General features: G+C 46.6%; 1 long non-coding RNA gene across 1 annotated transcript; it reads left to right on the top strand.

Annotated features, from left to right (window-relative positions):
- The first annotated feature begins 13,461 nt into the window (after positions 1-13,461).
- Positions 13,462-15,261, top strand: LOC308238938. Its single transcript, XR_013959664.1, has 3 exons — positions 13,462-13,562; positions 14,123-14,196; positions 15,157-15,261. It is a non-coding gene; the product is annotated as an uncharacterized lncRNA (long non-coding RNA).
- The last annotated feature ends 3,245 nt before the right edge of the window (positions 15,262-18,506 follow it).

The raw sequence follows: 18,506 nt of genomic DNA, 5'->3' as shown, positions 1-18,506 counted from the left end.
ACCAATAGGAGGACAGTGTACAATGTAAGACATGTCTGAATTTCACTCATTTCTCAGTGACTGCAATGATTTCTTTGCTATATAGAACCAGAGGTTTTAAATATTGCAATGGAAATTTTTTTTCTCAGTTTTTAACCCATGTAGAATTTAAACACATTTGTATCATACACTTACAGATTTAATCTGCACTGTTAACATTCTCCACCAAACTTATTAAGTCTAAGCAAGTGAAGTCTACATTTGTAATCCTTGTTAATATCCCTGGGGTAAATACTCCCATTGTCATGACATTCAAACTGGAAAAATGATGGCACTGAACATGGACATGATATTTCAGTAGCACATCATTATATTTTATTTCCAACATCCAATACAGCAGTACCAAATATACTCAAGAACTTTCATAATAAAACAGTAAAATTATTGGGATGCATCAAGTTTAAAGCTTTCTTAAAGTTTGATTCAAGTAGAATTGATATAAAATGGACATTTAATAAACACAGTATACCCTGTTTATGTTTTCATACATGCCTGAAACCAAGTTCCGCCAGCCCTTATCAGAGTCCCCAGACAATGACGCCAGAAGGTGAAGCCAGTGGTGGTCAGGGGGGCCTCCCTGAGACAATCTGGGAAGGTGTGGCAGAGTCCAATTGGAAGGCCTGCTGGGAGCATGCCTCCCCTCCCCCATTTGGGAGTTGAGGGGAGGTCACTGTGGCTGCTTTGGACAACTACAATTAGAAAGGGGGTCCTGGCTGGCATGTGAGTGCTGTGGCAGTATCTGACCTTTTCCTCAGGAGGCCTCGCAGTTTGCCTCCAGCCCCAGGCTGCCTTCAGAAGGGCTGATGGGCATCGCCTTCAGAAAAATAATCGCCATCGGGAAATTTACAGTCCTGAATGCACATAAAGAATTCATGGGCTTAAACATGTTTGCTTATTTATGAGTAAAAGTGCATCTATAAGGTGCTTTAGTTTACTCACCACAAGCATAGTTCTCCAGAGGAAAATGACAAACACAGAACTGTACAAGGAGACAGTGATGATGGTAAGCTTCCACAGAATTTCAAAAAACTGGCTGAGGACATAGTAATGGGGCAGGATATGCAACAGATGAAATAATATGTGAGATCCTGAGGGGCCTTAGACATTTACAATATGTCTGTCTCAAAAAATCATCTTTGGAATCCCAACACCATCCACCATTTGATCTCCAGAGGATTCTCTGCTTTAAGAAAGACTGCAAGTTGGCTGTGTCACTGGCTGTATTTATAGACATTAACACATTGGGTTTCACTGGGGAAAGCAGTTTCTAGTTCACCATGGACTCTGCTCACTTCAGTGTCTAAAATTTTGTAAGAATCCCTCAGAAACAGCTTCTCCGGTGGCAAAGTTAATTTTTACACTCAAGGACTAACCTAATTTAAAAACACAAAGACATGACTTTAATCAGAAACCATCAGATTTAAGGGCTTAAATAAAAACAAGGTGGGGATCATGACTATGACACTAATAGTGTGGGGTTATTCTGAAATCCATGATATTGATTCTTCTAGCCTCTTACATGAAAGGGGACAGACTTCCACGGAGTTCAGATGACTCTGATAACTGTTCTAGAGAGATAGCTTTGATTTAACCATATGTACTTGAAACATCAACACCTTAATTTTTTTTAAATTCTGTCCGAGGGAATTGTTTATTAATTTTAGATAGAGATAGAGAGAGGAAGGGAGAGAAAGAGAGGTGTGGGGGGGGGGGAGAGAAGAAGCATCGATAAAACAGGAAACATGGTTCAATTGCCTCCTCTTTGCTTTCTGAACAAGGATCAAATCTGAAACCTGTTAGTTAAGTGCCCTTACCATGAATCAAACAGGCCATCAATATCAATTTTTGGGGGTGAGCTTTACTGGAGGATGCTCCAACCCACTGAGCCCCCTGAGCAGGGCAGCACCTTAATTCTTAATGCTTCCTTTAAGAGAGTAAATGAGTATGACTCAGTATTTGTGGGGTCCCAAACTTTCTGTGATTTAGAAGGCACATAATAATGGCAGAAAATCACTCTTTGTCCAATATTGGCTTATTTTGCATTGCTGAACAAGGCCTTGAAAGAAAGTCTGCATGACTTTGTGGTTCTAATTTGTAACCTGGTGCCTCTGTGATTGGTGAGATCAATGGTGATAAAGAATAGGAGTCCTTTATTGAGTTTGTGTGAACAATATGAATTATACTAGAGGCCCAGTGCATGAATTTGTGCACAGGTGGGGTCTCTCAACCTAGCCGGAGATTGGGGCAAATCTGTGCCATCTTGTCCAGTCCAGATCGGCCAGACCCCAGCAGCAAGCTAACCTACTGGTCTGCGTGTCTACCCCCCGGTGGTCAGTGTGCGTCATAGCAACCGGTCGTTCCCGGTTGTTCCACAGTTAGGGTCAATTTGCATATTACCCTTTTATTATATACGATAGATTCTTTGTTCACAGTAAGTATTCCATAATTCTCAGCAATGTTTCGAGAAACTCCTCCCCACAGACTTCAAAAGAGCCATGTGCCAGGTAGTATGAAATTTCATACACTGGTGTCATTTGTTGTAAGACTCTGAGTTTTAAATGGAACCACCATTAGGACAGAAACACTGTATTCACAATGAGTGGGAAAGACTGTAGTAAACTGGAGGAAAAGTGCCCTTCTGAACATTTCCCAAAAATGATCAAAGGTCTGTGGCTTATGTGATGTTTGCTAACAGACATTGTCAGGGCCTCCATATCTGTTTTCTGTGGCTGAAGTCATTGACAGAAAAAATCAAGAGTTCGTTGGAGTCCCTGGCCTCACCTCAAGGTTTCCTCAACTGGCTAGACATCAGAGCTGAGGAAGGATGATCCTATAATCAGTCCCAGGATGTATTTTTTGTAACCAGTCAGCATTCCTATGGATTCTGATGGCAAAAGTCTCCACTGCTTGCCGATATTTGCTGCTCCTGTGGCAACGCTTGTCCTCCCAGGAAATTAGGAGAGAGATGATAGAGCCTATATACGGTTGCGATTTTAATTTCCTAACAAGACAGGGATCTCCACTTCTTTAGTTGGAAGTTCTTTTTAAGGTTTTATTAAATCTATTTATAGATGACATGCAACAAAATGCACTCTTCTAATGTGTACTATGTAGTGAGCTTGGACATATGGATAAAGCTGTAAAAATGTCACGTGTGATATGAAAACCTGCTCAAAGTCACTAATCATCCGAGAGATGCAAATCAAAACAACAATGAGGTACCATCTCACACCTGTCAGAATGGCTATCATCAACAAATCAACAAACGACAAGTGCTGCTGGGGAAGTGGAGGAAAAGGAACCCTCGTGCACTGCTGGTGGGAATGCAGACTGGTGCAGCCACTGTGGAGAACAGTATAGAGTTTCCTCAAAAAACTAAAAATGGAACTGTCATTTACCCAGTGATCCCACTTCTAGGAATATGTCCCAAGAAACTAGAAACACGAATCAGAAAGGACATATGCACCCCTATGTTCATAGCAGCACAATTTACAATAGCTAAGATTTGGAAACGGCCTAAATGCCCATCAGCAGATGACTGGATTAAAAAACTGTGGTCCATCTACACAATGCAATACTATGCTGCGGTAAAAAGGAAGGAGTTCTTTCCATTTGCAACAACATGGATGGAGCTGGAGAGCATTATGCTAAGTGAAATAAGCCAGGCAAAGAAAGATAAATATCACGTGATCTCACTCATTTGTGGAATATAATGAACAACATAAACTGATGAACAAAACAGATCCAGAGACAGAGAAACATCGATCAGAATGTCAAACCTCAGGGAATGTAGGGAATGGTGTGGGTAAGGGAGAGAGATCAACCAAAGGACTTAAATGCATGCATATAAGCCTGATCAATGGACACAGACAACAGGGGGTAAGGGCATGAATGGGGGGCTTGGGGGTACTGGGGGAATAAGGACACATATGTAATACCTTAATCAATAAAGGAATTTTAAAAAATGTCACATGTGAAATAATCATATATCTCACCCATGTGCAGGCTGGAGAAAAAGTAGGCTTATAGAATTGGGTATGCAAATCACAGAGTTTATTCTCTTATCTACACTAATAAAAGAGAAATATGCTAATTGACCATACCTCCTTGATGCCCACCAGCCAATCAGTAATGATATGCAAATTAACCCTACAAAGATGGGTAAATTTGCATTCCCAGGCAGGGTGGGCAGTGCCAGATGCCACCTGCAGGGTCCAGGCTGTGATCGGGGACCGGGGCAGGCGAGGCTGACCAGCGTCTCCTGGATCAGTGTCTGCCCCTGGGACGCCTGCGGACACTGGTGGAGCAGGCCCAGGTTGAACATTTTAATGAAAATGGGATGCCTGTGCCCCTGCCCACCGAGCCCCATCCCTGGCAAGGAAAAGGCAGTGGGCAGTTAGGAGGTACCGGAGCTTGGAAGGGACTGGGAGCAACCTGCAGGCTTGCTACCAGGAAGAGGTGCTGAACCATGATGACGCAGAGGGCTGGCTGATGGAGGTGCGCAAAGGTGCAGATGAGGCGGCTCTCACCAGCACTAAGCTCGAAAGCGCATCGACAGCCTGATGGACGAAATTGCCTTTCTGAAGAAGGTGCACGTAGAGGAGATCGCTGAGCTGCAGGTGCAGATCCAATACGCTCAGATCTCCGTGGAGATGGACATGTTCTCCAAGTCTGACCTCTCCGCCACACTCAAGGACATCTGCGCCCAGTACAAGAAGCTGGCTGCCAAGAACATGCAGAATGCCAAAGAATGGTACAAGTGTCGCTTCACCATGCTGACCGAGAGCAATGCCAAGAACACCTACAGGATGTGCGCCGCCAAGGAGGAGGTATCTGAAAGCCGCCGCCTGCTCAAGGCCAAGACCCTGGAGATCAAAGCAAGCCCGGGCATGAACGAAGTGCTGGGAAAGCAGCTGCGAGAGCTGGAGGATAAGCAGAACGCCGAAGTTAGTACTATGCAGGACACAATCAACAAATCAGAAAATGAGAACTACAAAGAGTGAAATGGCACGACATTTAAAAGAATACCAGGACCTCCTCAATGTGAAGATGGCTTTGGACACTGACATTGCAGCTTACAGGAAACTCTTATAAGGTGAGGAGACCCGGCTTATTTCACCAGCGTGGGAAGCAAAGCCAGTGGCTACTCCCAGAGTTCCCAAGTCTTTGGTCGATCTGCCTACGGTGGTTTACAGACCAGCTCCTACTTGATGTCCACTCGCTCCTTCCCTCCTTAATACACCAGCCACGTCCAGGAGGAGCAGATCGAGTTGGAGGAGACCATTGAGGCTGAAAAAGCCGAGGAAGCTAAGGATGAACCCCCTTATGAAGGAGAAGCTGAAGAGGAGGAGAAGGAGAAGGAGAAGGAAGAGGCTGAGGAAGGGGAAAGAGAGGAAGAGGATGAAGGTTCCAAGGAAGAATTTGAGGATGCAAAGGAGGAAGAAGGAGGTGAAGGTGAAGGAGAAGATGCCCAAGAAGCTGAGGACGAGAGGAAAGATGAAGGTGTTGGGGAGGAGCAAGCAACCAAGAAGAAAGATTGAGCCCCCCTTTCCTTAATTATTTCTGGAATAATCCTCCTGAAACCAGGTCAACCCCGTCACCAACCAAGCAGTTGAGTTCCCGATACTATATGAATTAAGAAGTCAATTTATATAACATTCTGAGGTGACTCAGGTTGGACATTAAATGTTGTGCTATGACTTTTCTTCTCATGCAGAGTATCTGCTTGCAGAGTGGCTTCCTGGCTTGCTGCTAGCCTATGCATGGTCCACGCTTATGAGTTCAGGATCTATGACAATGTGAATAATTCAGATGTTTACAACAAAAACACATGAGTACATGAATTCACTGATGTTAATGTTAAACTTTATGGCAAAAATAGTCCTTTGAATCTTTGGTGGTTAGAAATTAAAGACCTTAAATCATGTGCAATAAACAGTAAATAAAGTTACACTGAATGACCAAAAATATATATATTAGGGGCCAGGAAATGTTCAAAGAACTGGGGAACCATTCCCAATTCAGGAAGGGAAGTCACAGGGTGTATATTATTGCTATGAATACAGTATTTCCTACTACTTACAACATATACAATGTAATGTATTAGATGCCTTCCTATCTCATGAAGTACTTATTCTCATAGAGTAATACTGGTAGATATGTTATAGTTATGGCAGTATGTCATATCCTATATATTAATAAAAGGGTAATAGGCTAATTAGAACATGAGACCTTCCAGATGTCCTTCCGGACAAAGCCATGGTGGCAGGGCCGAGGTAGAGGCAGTTAGGGGTGAGCAGGCCAGGAGCAGAGGGCAGTTGGGGGTGAGGGGGTGGGAGGGTTGGCGGGGGGGGGGGTAGTTGGGGATGAGAAGGCAGGCAGGAGGGGCATTTGGGGGCGAGAAGGCAGGCAGATGGGACCAGTTGGGGGTGAGCAGGCCAGCAGGGTGGTGCAGTTGGGGGCAAGCAGGCCATCTTGCAGAGTGGTTAGGGGCGATCAAGCAGGCAGGCAGGTGAGAGGTTAGGAGCCAGCAGTCCCGGATTGTGAGGGGGTTGTCCGACTGCCGGTTTAGGCCCGATCCCACAGGAGTCCCAGATTGGAGAGGATGGAGGCCGGGCTGAGGGACACCCCCCCATCCCCGTGCACAAATTTCATGCACCAGGCCACTAGTTTTATATAAGTCTTTTTCCTTTTTAAAAATAAAGTTATTGACCTTTTAGAAAGAGAGGAAGGGAGAGAGTGAGACATGGAGATATGTGAAATATTGAACTGCTGCCTCCTGTCTGCCACCTACAGGGCATCCAGGTGGGCATGTGGCCTGACCTGGACTGGAACCAGTGAGCTTTCAGGGCAAGGGATGGTGCCCAACCAACTGAAGTACAATGGCCAGGGAAGAGATTTTTCTTGTGCTATTATTTACTAACTATTGTATTAATTTCCTTACCAACAACTCTACACATACTTTACCACACCCCATATTTACCTCCTGCCCTTTTATAATCTCTCTTTCCGCCTTCCCCAGCTCTAAATGCAATCATTGATTTTCCTTCCTTTACAAGGTTAGTTCATATTTTTCGTAATATTATAAACACTATAATGTGTGTATTCTTTAACAAGTATGTGACTCTTTCATGCTACACAGTTAATTTGAGGTTCAACACTAATGTTTATGTGAAATGTTAATTCTTTGTTTTTCTGTTTAGTATTGTGTTCTATAAATAACCACTTAATCTATTGATCTGTCTGGTTTTTTTTTTTTTGTTGTTGTTATTTCCAGTTTTGAGGTATTATCAATAAATTTTCTGGGAATATTGGGTTCAGTTCTTTGTACAAATGTATGTTTTCTTTATCTAACTATTGCCATATAGGTGAGTGTTTTACTTTTTAAGATATGCAGAACTGTGATCTAAATGGTCCTTTCTTTGCCTTCCCAGACATCCACAATAATGAAAATTCTAGTTTTTATTATCCCTGTGAGTACATGCAATGTGTAATATTAATTGTAGGCCTGAAAATAAGTATTGTTAACTTGTTTTGTTTTAATTCCATTTCCCTAAGAAATTTTTATTGTGGGCATTTCTTTATGCATTTATTTACACTGTTTTTATCTCCTTTGTTGAAAAGTCTGGTCAGAAACTTTTGCCAATTTTTAAAATGAATTCATGATTTAATCAATAGGAAGTCATTTCACCACCTAACACATCTGTTTTCACCTCACTCATTCCTCAAGGACTCAACTTCTCTCTTTGCCCTTTGGAACTTTATGTTTTGAACACTGTAAGGAAAGTTGTTTCTCTAAAATTGTATCCTATGTACAATTTAAAGCCACTTGCTTGATACACTTATAAGATTAACCTACGTTGCTAACATTCTCCACCATTCAATTTAAGTTGAAGCATTCAACAGTATATTAAGTGAAGTCAAGGTCTGTAGTATTTGTCAATTTTCTGGTGTAAATACTCTCATCATCGTCACTTTCAAACTTCCAAAGTGACAGCACTGAATATGGGCTGATGAGATATTTCAGTATTCAATCATTATATTGTATCTCCACCTTATTGATATAGTAGGTATAAATATGTTCAAGAACTTTCATAATAAAATAGTACAATAATTGGGAAGTGGCAAGTTTTAATCATTTTTCAAACTTTGATGTAAGTATAATTGATTTAAAACATACATTCAAAAATCTTTTTATTGATTTCAGAGAGGAAGTGAGGAGTGAGGGATAGAAACATTAATGATGAGAGAGAATCACTGATAGGCTGCCTCCTGCATGCCTCACATCGGGGATCCAGCCCACCACCTGAGCATGATTCCTGACTGGGAATGCAACCGTGACCTCCAGCTTCATAGGTCAATGCTCAACCTTTGAACCACAACAGTCAGGCTCTCCTAAGCTTTTAAGGGATCCCGCTCGACCTGCAACCAAGGCAGCAATGAGCAGCGACAGCTCATCCCGGGCTAACCCCCTGAACCTGAACTCAAGCCCTCCTTTTCGCTGATTCTCGAGTGAGCTCACAGTAGTGTTTCTAGAGAGCCCAAGGAGCCCCACCCAGTCTCTCTGCTGTTCCTTGTTCTATCCTAAGCCCTCGATGTTTTTCATTATCCCCATCTTTAATAAATGTTCCCTCAAAATCTCTGAACTCCTGTTGTGAAATCTTTTCTGAATGAAGTCAAGAACTCAAACACTATAGGCCAAGCTGAGTCAGACCGGCTCCAGGCAGGCTACTGTTCCCTAAAAGTTATGCCTGGGACATCCTGTGTAAAGACAGAACATGGCATGATTTTGCTTACAAGACTTGGAAGAAAATGTGATGTCCCACAATCTCTTTGTTGTTGTTCAGTCAAATCAATCTTAATACTGTTAATTTTTCAAATGTCTTTATTGATTTTTGAGAGAGAAAGGGAGAGGAAGAAACATCAATGATGAGAGAGAATCATTGATAGGCTGCCTCCAGCATTCCCCTTACTGGGATGGAGCCCACAACCTGGGTATATGCCTTGACCTGGAATCGAACCAGCGATATGTTGGTTGATGGTTACACGGCCAGCCACTGAGAACCACCCGCTGTGCATACTATTATTTTTTACTAGAGGCCCAGTGCACGAATTCGTCCAATGGTGGGGTCCCACCGGTCCAGCCCCAATCAGGGTGGATCAGGCTGGGCCTGTCAGAAGGAAGAGATGGCGGGAGGTTGGTTGGCCCAAGGCCAGATCAGGGCCAGATCAGGGCCTGATCAGGGCCAGACCGGCTGGGGAAAGGGGCCATGGGTAATTTGCTAATGGGCCCTGCCCCCGATTGGGGTTGGGGTGCTAATTGAGTGTGGGGTAGGCCTAGGGAAGGGCTGTGGGTTGTGGGTAGGCCAGCCCTGCCCTGAATGGGGTGGGTGGGGGGGCAGATCTGGTATGGGGCCAGGTGGGGATAGGACTTGCAGGAGATTGGCTGGCCAGCCAGAGTCAAGTGCCCTCCCACCCGTGTGTACCTCAAAATTGCATGAGATCAAGACCCAGCCGGCCAACCCCCATTAAGCACCATAGGGCAGGGGTATGGCTTCAGGTCCCTCAGCCCCAGCACCGGGATGGGGGACTCGGCATCAGGTCCCCTGGCCAGGCCTCATGTCATACGGCCCCAGTGCCAGGGTGGAGGGCGCAGCCTCATGTCCCGCGTCAACCCTCTCTGAGCGGGGGCGCAGCCTCAGGTCCCCCCACTTGGCCTCAGGTCCCCCTACACTGGCGTGAGGGCATGAGGGCGTGAGGGCGCAGGGCAAGGGCGCGACGACCACTTGTGTAGTAGCTCTTTATTATATAGGATTGCTGACTCTATTACAGATGTTCCCAATTTCTGCCATCCTCCTCTACCCTTTTCTCCCTCTACCCTGCCTCCCCTGCTCCTAGTCTCTCACCACATTATTGTCTATGTCCATGGCCTATACATATATGTACATACTTTGTTTAAAATATTTTTGTTGATTTTAGAGTGCAATGGAGAGAAAGAGAGGAAAACATCAATGATTAGAGAGAATTGCTGATGAGTTGCCTCGTGCATGACTCCATCCCCACACTGGGAATTGAGCCTGCAAACCATGTATGCGCCCTGACCAGGAAAAGACCCAGTATCACATGACCTCATCATTTGAAGAATATCATGAACAGCATAAATTGATGAACAAAAATAAATTCATAGTCATAGAAGCATTGAAAAGACGGTCAAACTTCAGAGGGAAGTCCGGGAAGGGAGGGGTTAAGGGATCAACCAAAGGACTTATATGCATTCATATAAGCATAACCAGTGGACACAGACACTATGGGGGGTATGGGCATGTGCTGAGGCATGGGGGTTGCTGGGCAGAGCTCAATGGGGGAAAATGTTATATGTAATACTATATGTGATGATTTAAACAATAAGTAAGTTAAAAATAAAAATAAAATGAAAAGAACCATGACCTCCTGGTTCATAGGTCGAGGCTCAACCACTGAGCTACACCAGCTGGGCTACATTATGTTAAAATTTACAAAAATACATGTAATTTTTATTGTTGATAGCATTATCGATGTCTCCCATGTCCCTCCTCTGTATATATTCTTTGGTGGATCTCTTGCATTCCTCCCACCTCCTTCCCCTCAGGGATCTGTTCATCAGATCCTGTTAGCCAGGCCTCTAGGAATCACAGAAGCGTCTCAACCCTGGACTTGGCAGTGGTTCTAGGCTATGACAATAAAGGCACAGACACCAAGAGGAGAAGTACACAAACCGGACTTCTTGGAAATTAAAATTTTTTACATCAAGTGACCCTATCAACAGTAAAATGCCAACCCACAAAATAGGGGAAAATACGTTTAAATCACATATCTGATGAGGGGTCCATAGCCAGACAATACGTACACAACTCCTAAAACTCAATAACCAACCAGCCCAATTCAACAAGGGGCAAAGGACTGAGTGACATTTCCCCAAAGAAGACACACAAATGGCCAGTGCACACATGCAAACAGATGATGCTCAACATCACTGAGCAACAGGGGAAGGCAAACCCAGACTATGAGACACCACATCCCACCGTGAGGATGGGCATTATAGCAAACAAACAAAAAATACCCAGGAAATAAATGCTGATGAGGTATAGGAAAATTTGAACCCTTGTGCACTGTTGGTGGAAATGTAAAATAGTACAGCCACCATGTAAAATAGTATGTAGGCTTCTCAAATAATTAAAAATGAAATTACCAGCCTGGCCGGCGTGGCTCAGTGGTTGAGTGTTTAACCTATGAACCGAGAGGTCACAGATCAATTCCCTGTCAGGGCATGTGCCCGAGGTTGAGGGCTTGATCCCCAGTGTGGAGCTTGCAGAAGGCAGCTGATATATGATACTTTCTCATCATTGATGTTTCTATCCCTCTCTCCCTCTTCCTTTTCTGAAATCAATAAAAATATCCTATATAATAAAAGGCTAATATGCAAATTGTCCCCATGGGGAGTTCAACCCAGAGGCTAGGAGTTCGTTTGCTCACTATGGTGTGTGCTGACCACCAGGGGGCAGCAAGGAACATGGCGGGCGACCAGCGGCAGCAGTGGGGCGCTGAGGGAGCGAGGGAAGGAGGAGGCAGGGAGGCAGAGAGCCCGGGAGGCAGCGAACTTGATCGGCCCTGATGACCAGCCAGGCCTAGGGACCCTACCCATGCACGAATTTCGTGCACTGGCCTCTAGGAAGAAGGGACAGCCACCAATTTCATAAACATTTCCCAGAGCCCCACTCTGCAACCGTTAATGGCAGCTTGTTTTTCCTGTTGAAGGCTTCCACCTGAATGTTCTTGAAGGGGGCTCTCTCCCCAGAGAAGGGCTTTGCTGATTCTGAGCCCCTTATGGTGGTTGGAAGCCCATTTCTCTTTATCTCAGTGGAGAACCACATCGAAGACTGGCCTTTGGAACCACATGACCCCTTCCTGCTCCTCAGAATCTGTAGGAGGGGCCCCGTAGTACTGGCCCATAGCCAGGAAGAGAAGCCTGGAAGTCCCACCTCCTCCTCCTGCTGCCTCCCACCTCATTCCCACTACAGCTTTCCTTTCAGTGTCCCTTCCCAGCCCCTGTGGCTCGGAGCACTTCCTGGCCTCTCCGATCCAGGCTTTGTCTTCCAGTGAGCAGGCTCAAATCGAAGTCAGTTTAGAATCATCTGTGTAAGGGTGCAAGGTTAACCTCCTTTACTGAATCATTCCTCCTGGTTCAGGTTTTCTTGGGGGAAGAGGGTTGGTTGGGTGGTTTGATTGCATATTTTAGGACACCTTAGCTGGCTCACGAACCTTTCTTGTCTTCCCTTACCCTCAGGTTTGATCCCCAAGGATTACCGATCCCTGAAAACACAGTATCTACAGGTAAGGCCAGAAGAATGTCTTCATAAATGTGTTGATTTTAGCAAGAGAGGAGTGGGGGAGCAGGTGGGGCGAGAAAGACAGAGAGAAACATGGATTTGTTTCGCTTATTTATACATCGGTTGGTTGCTTCTTGTATGTGTCCTGACCGGGATCGAACCCACAACCTTGGTGTATCGGGATGACACTAACCAATAGCTACCCAGCCAGGGCTTCAAAAGAATGTCTTTGTGAGGGATCTTTATGGAGGGGGATCATTGGACATTTTAAAATATATATATTTATATTGATTTAAGAGAGGAAGGGGGAGGGAGAGAGAGATAGAAACATCAATGATGAGAGAGAATCATTGATTGGCTGCCACCTGTACGCCCCCTACTGGGGATTGATCCCGCAACCAGGGCATGTGCCCTTAACTGGAAGTGAGTCTGGGACCTTTCATTCCGTGGGCTGACACTCTATCCACTGAGCCAAACCGGCTGGGGATCATTGGACATTTTTGAACGAGGTAAAAAAAGAAACGGCCCCTTTCCTGTGCCTGTCCCCATCTGTCTCCATCTGGCCTTCCTCTCAGAGGTTCTCAGGATAGAGAACCTTTCAGCAGACATCCTCCCCATGCCCGTTTCTCACGGTTCTGGCCGGTGCCAGGAACACTGAACAATTCAGCTATTGGACCAGGGTCTGAGTTCTCGCCCCCACTCTCCCTCACTTTAGCCTTGTGAGACATTGACAAGCTTCCTTCCAGGTCTTTCTGTCACGTCTTAGCTGTGAAGCCTCCCCCACCATCCTCCAATCAGTAGCTTTCTCTGGACTTTAAGAGTTTCATATGCTTTTCTTCTTCTGGGTTTGGTGTTTGGTTATTTCTGATAAGAAAACCTTTTACATGAACAAGTATGAGCTCCATAAGGCGTAGACTGCACAACCCTCCCATCCCTCGCCTCCCTTGCCGCCCTCGCCTCCAAGCCTCCAAACAGTGCTAGACCCCTGCTGGGCGCTCAGGAAAGACTCACCTGCATTTCCTGCAGAGCTATGGCCCCGAGCACCTGCTGACCTTCTCAACCTGCGGCGGGCGGGGCTCCTGACTGAGCAGACCCCTGGGGACACCCTCACTGCTGTGGAGAGTAAAGTGAGCAAGCTGGTGACAGACAAGGCTGCAGGTGAGCACGGAGCACAGGGAACCCTTCCCCTCCTCTTCTCTGCACAGGCAGCACCCCTGGAGAGAGCTGAGCAGGAAGCACAGTGCGATTCCTACTGTTACTGTCATTACCGCCACGTCCACTAGGGGGACCTGTTCCCGGTTATTGGACACTCACCACGTGCTAAGCCCTTTAGATATGGTTTCTCCTTTAATCCTCACAAAGGTTAGTTTTATCTTCATTCTACAGATAAGGAAACTGAGGCTGAGAGGATAAGTGACTTGTCTAAGATCCCTCAAATTGTAAGTCACATTGGACCCCAGGTCACTGTGACTCCACAGCCCATACATCTATGTGTTTGCCCTGTAGAGAGCTGGCACCCTGTAGGAGGAGGAAGAGGGGTGGGGAGAGGGTGGTGAATGTCTCATGAGATCCAGGGAATTGTGGATGAACAGCTTAGAGATGTGATGGGTCCGGCTACTTGACTAGAGGCGGGCCTGCCATTTCTGGAATGGAATCCCATGTGGCAGTTTCACGAATCCATTGACTTAGATAAAACCCAGCACAGATGTCTTCCCCAGGAAAGATCACTGATGCCTTCAGCTCTCTGGCCAAGAGGAGCAATTTTAGGGCCATCAGCAAGAAGCTGAATTTGGTATGTGGAGCAGAGATGATCGGGAGTAGGGGGTGCCGGTTCGGTCCTTGGCGGAGTACTCTGAGTCCACAAAAACCTTTTCAGCTTTTGTTTCTATCAAGATCCTACCACCCTAGCTGGTTTGGTTCAGTGGTGAGAGCGTCGGCCTGCGGACTGAAGGGTCACGGGTTCCGTTCCCGGTTAAGGACACGTACCTTGGTTGCGGGCTTCTCCCCGGCCCGCATCAGGCATTGTGTGGGAGGCAACCAATCAATGTGTCTCTCACATGGATGCTTCTCTCTCTCCCCCTCCCTTCCACTCTCTCTAAAAATCAATGGGAAAATATCCTCGGGTGAGGATTCAAAAACAAGATTCTATCTTTCACAGCGTGATAGCACGGGCTGCACATACTAATGAGATAAGGCACACAGATGCATTGTTAGGAAACGTGTAACAAGCGCTTGACAAGGCCAGAGATGGGCTAAGTGCTGCTTCAGTGACAGACACGTCCCATGTCACCGAGGCGTCGGGATCGGGGCCCCTTCCCCCCAGCACTTCTCAGGGAGCATAAGAGCTCAGTCAAGAAAATCAGCGAGCCCTGACTGGTTTGGCTCGGTGGATAGAGCGATGGCCTGTGGACTGAAATGTCCCAGGTTCGATTGCGGTCAAGGGCATGTACCTTGGTTGCGGGCACATCCCCAGTGGGAGGTGTGCAGGAGGCAGCTGATCGATGTTTCTCTCTCATCGATGTTTCTAACTCTCTGTCCCTCTCCCTTCCTCTCTGTAAAAACTCAATAAAATATATATATTAAAAAAAATCGGCGGGCGTTGACCAGCAGCCGGAATCTTGTTTGGACTCTGCTTTTCAGGCCGTGGCTGCTTCTCCCTTTAATTGAAGGAAGAATAATTCTGGGGACCTTCCCTTCTCTCTGACCCTGTAAACGACTGGAGAGCTGAGCTGTCACTTGCTTTGCCCTCTAGATCCCACGTGTGGATGGCGAGTACGATCAGAAGGTGCCACGCGACATGGCGTATGTCTTCAGTGGCGCTTATGTGCCCCTCAGCTGCCACGTCATTGAGCAGGTGAGAACACGTGACCCTCGCTCCCATGCGTGTCTCCCTCTCTCTGCTTTCTCCTGGTCTCTGGTCTGTCCCAAGTTTTGACTGCCCTGCTAACTAGCAAGAAATGGGATGGTTGGGCCGCCGCGACCTTCCTTTCCTGAACCCCACCCTGTTGCCCTTTGGCCCAGTGGAGAGAGCGTAGGCCTGAGGTCGGAAGAATCCCTGGGTTCGATTCCAGTCAAGAGCACGTGCCGGGTTGCAGACTAGATCTCCAGGAGGGGGCGTGCAGGAGGCAGCCAATCAATGATTCTCTCTCATCATTGATGTTTATATATCTCTCTCCCTCTCCCTTCCTCTCTGAAATCAATAAAAATATTTTTAAAAATAAATAATAAACCCCATCCTGCCTTAGACCTGAAACTCACTCTCGTGACCCCCCAGGTGCTGGAGCAGAGGAGCTGGCCGGGCCTGGACGAGGTGCTGCGGCTGCTCAACTGCAGCGAGCTGGCCTTCACAGGTGCGTGGCCTTGGCAGCGGGGCCGGGCGGGCCAGAGGTGGCTTAACGCGTCCCTGGTGCCAGCATGCCAGGCAAGGGCTGAGTCTGGCCCTAGCTAGTTTGGCTCAGTGGATAGAGTGTGGCCTGTGGACCCAAGGGTCCCGGGTTCAATTCCGGTCAAGGGCACGTACCTGGGTTGTAGGCTCCTCCCTGGCCAAGACCCTGTCGGGGCACATGCAGGAACCAACCAACCAATCGGTGTGTTTTTCTCAGTCTTTCCCTCTCTCTTCCCCTCTCCCTAAAAATCAATGGGAAAACATCCTCACGTGAGGATTAAACAAAAAACAAAAAAACAAAAAAAAGGCGAGTCTGGTCTGCTCCCCACAGGCGGGACCAGGGACGACAAGGCTCCCAGCGAGGCCCTGCACCTCATCCTGGAGGTGTTCCTGGGGGGCTGAACCTTCTCGGAGATCTCAGCCCTACGGTTCCTGGGCAGAGAGAAAGGTGAGCAAGAACGGAAGGGTGACAGCAGGTCGTGGACGGGCTCTGGGCTGCAAAGGGCAGCACTCGGGAAGGTTCTCTGCTGCCCTCTGGGTAGCGCTTGCTGTGGGCTGGAGAGTTAGGAGCCCAGTTCCAGGGCATGGCCAGTCGCTGTGCCCCGAGCCTGTGAACTGGTTCTTGGATCCAGCCCGGCTGTTCTACATAGCGTGGCCCGTGTTGGGGGCCACTGATCTGCTGGTTCTCACCTGGCTGGTGCTTTTGGTCCTCAGGGTACAGGTTCATTTTCCTGACGACAGCAGTCACCAACAGCGCTCGCCTCATGGAGGCCATGAGCAAGGTGAATGCCTGAAGCTGCCCCTGGACACACTCCCCAGGGGCTGAGGAGGGGGTGCAGCTTCCGAGTCCGTGTCCCCCCAGCCACCCTGCTCAGGGCTGGGCAACGGGACTTGTTTGGGATTTAGGGGACACATCAGAGGAGGGAGTCACCCTGCCCAAGGATCTTTTCCTGTTTTGGTGATGAAGTACAGCCCATGCTGAGAAGACATGGAGGAGGAGGATCTTTGGCTACATCCTGTTTGAGTCCCATTGTAAATAAAGCCTCTACATTCAATGTTATGTGTTTCATGCTGGATCAGCCCTGCCATCTTTGCTCGTGAAGCACAGGGGGTTCTCCGGGGGGGCTTCACATGCTCCGTGGATTGGCCCGTCGTGGCTCTGGGCCTGCTCTGGGTCTTCTCTGGGTCTTCTTGGAAACTCGCCCTGTTACTGGAGTTTTCAGAACCATAAAACGAGGAGATGGATCAGATAGTTGTAATAGGTGTAGTTTCAGTTGTAATTAAGCAAGTGTGAAGAAGGAAATGCCACTTTTCCATGAAACTAACGAAGAGGTTTAAAAGGAGGGCAGCGGTCAGAGCTGCCCAGGCTAAGAGGAGGTGCTCTGCCGGTGAGGCTCGCTTGGTGGGCGGGGCACATCCTATATAATAAATGGCCAATATGCAAATTGTCCCCTTGGGATTTCTACCACCCTCTATGACGTGTGCTGACAGCTAGGGGGCGGAATGAAGGAAGGCCCTGGCTGGCAGCTGGTAGCAGGGGGGCAGGGGGGTGGAAAGGGGAGAAGGAAGGCCGTGCTGGGCCCCAATCACTGGCCAGGCCTAGGGACCCTACCTGTGCACAAATTTCATGCACCGGGCCTCCAGTGAATAACTAACCTCTCTGGAAAGGGAGTGTGCAGTAGTTACCTTGTAGGAATCAACCTTGAACAATGCATGATGCAAAGATTTATGACCAAAGACATTTATTTGTAAAAATTGTGATTTAAGTATCCATCAATATAAAATAGTTGAAGTATAAGATATCCACATACCAGGATAATGTGCAACCAAAAATCTCTGAAGAAAAGTGATTGATAAACCTTTCTTTTTCCCAGCATCAATTTATTTTTCCAAGAATTTCGATACAATAACTGCAGCAAGACAGTGCTCAATACTATTCAAACCGCACTTAAGCCCTGACTGGTTTGGCTCAGTGAATAGAGCGTCGGCCTGTGGACTAAAGGGTCCCAGGTTCGATTCTGGTCAAGGGCATGTACCTTGGCTGTGGGCACAACCCCAGTAGGGGGTGTGCAGGAGGCAGCTGATCAATGTTTCTATCTCATCGATGTTTCTAACTCTCTATCCCTCTCCCTTCCTCTCTGTAAAAAATCAATAAAATATATTTTAAAAAAAAAACCACCTCACTTAAGATTCTTAAACTACCTCAGCATGTGTAAATGTGAATTCACATTCCAGTAAAACTGGAAAACTAAAATTTTACATACCAACAAATTTACTCAATATTGATGTAACTACAAAATTTTATGTTAACACGTGGCCTTTACAAACTAGTTTACAAACACAAAGTTACTCTGCTTACCTGTCCTAACCTATTTAGTGTTACACCAACAGATCCCCTTTCCCATAGCTTTTACCATGAAGAGACAGGTGATTCAGTGGCGAAAAAATTCCCACAAAAAACCCTGAAGTTCCCACCCAGAAAAAAATGTTAACAGAACTATCCAATTGTAAAGTATCAGCAGATATAACACTGGAAATAGGTCCTGGCAATCCTGAAGTCTTTTACCTAAGTAGTGTAACAGAAAGTTACAGTGTTGACCAAAAGAACACACAGGTTTCTCATTAAACTTTGTTATTTTAATGGGTCTCAAAATTCTGTGACAGATTTTTGGTCATGTTGTTTCCATTAAAAAGTACTGATTTTAAAAACTAATAAT

The sequence above is a fragment of the Plecotus auritus genome (genome assembly GCF_963455305.1).
Source record: "Plecotus auritus genome assembly, chromosome: 15".
Taxonomy (NCBI): Eukaryota; Metazoa; Chordata; class Mammalia; order Chiroptera; family Vespertilionidae; genus Plecotus; species Plecotus auritus.
The sequence above is the reverse complement of the archived record's forward strand: the minus strand, read 5'-3'. Positions and strand labels throughout refer to the sequence as shown.